The sequence below is a fragment of the Propithecus coquereli genome, unplaced genomic scaffold (assembly GCF_000956105.1).
Source record: "Propithecus coquereli isolate 6110/MARCELLA unplaced genomic scaffold, Pcoq_1.0 Scaffold386, whole genome shotgun sequence".
NCBI classification, from domain to species: domain Eukaryota; kingdom Metazoa; phylum Chordata; class Mammalia; order Primates; family Indriidae; genus Propithecus; species Propithecus coquereli.
This window is the reverse complement of record NW_012149574.1, coordinates 1,223,372-1,225,194: the sequence shown is the minus strand read 5'-3', so window position 1 is coordinate 1,225,194 and position 1,823 is coordinate 1,223,372. Positions and strand designations below refer to the sequence as shown.

General features: G+C 35.1%; 1 protein-coding gene across 1 annotated transcript in view; it reads right to left on the bottom strand.

Annotated features, from left to right (window-relative positions):
- The window catches only part of SPICE1 (spindle and centriole associated protein 1), a 49,196-nt gene that overhangs the window by 37,281 nt on the left and 10,092 nt on the right, over window positions 1–1,823 (bottom strand). The gene's annotated exons all lie outside the window — the stretch shown is intronic.

Genomic DNA, 1,823 nt, shown 5'->3' with positions numbered 1-1,823 from the left:
AAAAAAAAAAAAAAAAAAATCAGAAGGCAAATTTAAGCATGATTAAAGGAAAAGGCTATCAAAATACTTGGTTCTCTCATTTTACAGCTAATAGAAAGTTAGTATGGATAACTATAATAAAAGAAGTATCAAGTCAATAACTTATATATATTTGACTAATAAAGAATACTAGGAATGCAGAAATTATGGCCTACAGCAGAGAACTAGGACAGCAGTTATAAGCTTTGTTATCAGTTATACAAATTCATAATTAGTAGAAAAAATGCCAGTCACACGCTAACAATATGAATTCAAGATGAAGGGAAGAGAAGGCAAAAGAGAGTTGGAGTTCTTTTTTAAGCACTCTAATACTCAAAATCACTACCAGATACATATGTGCTTACCTTAAAATAAAGATAGCTAAACTTTGGAGAACAAATGAGGTATGATACCACTTCTAATATCCTTCACATAATACTAAATGGAGCTAACTAAGGATTTTAAACTAGAATTTGTAAATTACCAACATTAGCTTGGCACCTCTTAAAATAGCAATGCTAAGGATACTGGACTAAACATATTATAAAAAATTAGAAAAAAGACCCACAGTTTCCGAACGCTAGGATTTTATAATACATGTACATTACTTTTAAAAAGCAACACATATACTTGACTCCTATTGTGGAATCCTTTACCTACCTAAATAATTACAGAACTTTCCAGCTGACCCCCTTACTCCCAATTAGCCTAAAACAAAGACTCTAGTATTTTCCTTAAGTGCTTTTTTTTAAAAAAAAAAATGTCTACTGTAATAAAAATGCCTAAATGCAAGTGTTTCTCAAGAGTTTGCCCTCAATCTTGGTTTTTCTCTGCACTCTCTCTCATCCAGCACATTCACTCTTTAAACATGGTATCTAATTTCACAGTTTACAATTCAGCAAAAGAGAAGAAGTCACATACAAGTTAGGGAATAACATTTAATTTTATGATGGTTATGACGATGATGTAGTAGCAGCTGCGGTAATGACGTCATCAGCTAACACGTACTGAGTGCTTACTATATAAGCCAGGTACTGTTCCAAACTCTTTACATGTTATCTTCTTTAATCCTCACAATAATCCCATGAGGTACTTACTATTTATTATTCATTCACAAATGAGAAAACATAGGGACAAAGAAACATCTGTGAAAGTCACACAATAAGTAGCAGAGTCATAAATACCACTTTAAAGATACGGAATAGAATAGAACTAAGAGTCCAAAACAAACCCTTAAATTTATGGTCAGCCTAATTTCAAAAAGGGTGCCAAGACAATTCAATGGGGAAAGAACAGTCTTTTCAACAGATGGGGCTTGGACAACTGGATATTCATGTGACAAAGAATGAAGCTGGACCCCTACCTCACACCATATACAAAAATTAATTTTAAATGAATCATAAGGCTAAGTGCGGTGGCTCATGCCTATAATCCCAGCACTTTGAGAGGCCAAGGTGGGAGCATCACTTGAGGCCAGGAGTTTGAGACCAGCCTAAGCAACATAACAAGACCCCATCTCCACACACACACACACACACACATACACACATACACACACACACACACACACACACACACACACACAGGGACAAAATTAGCCAGGCATAGAGACACGTGCCTATAGTCCCAGCTACTTGGGAGGTTAAGGCAGTAAACGAATCACAGATTCAAATGTAAAAGCTGAAACTATACAATTCTTAGAAGAAAACATAAGAGCAAATCTTTGTGAACCTTGGATTAGCAATGGTATCTTAGGTATGGCACCAAAAGCACAAGCAAACAGAGAAAAAGTAAATTAGGTTTCA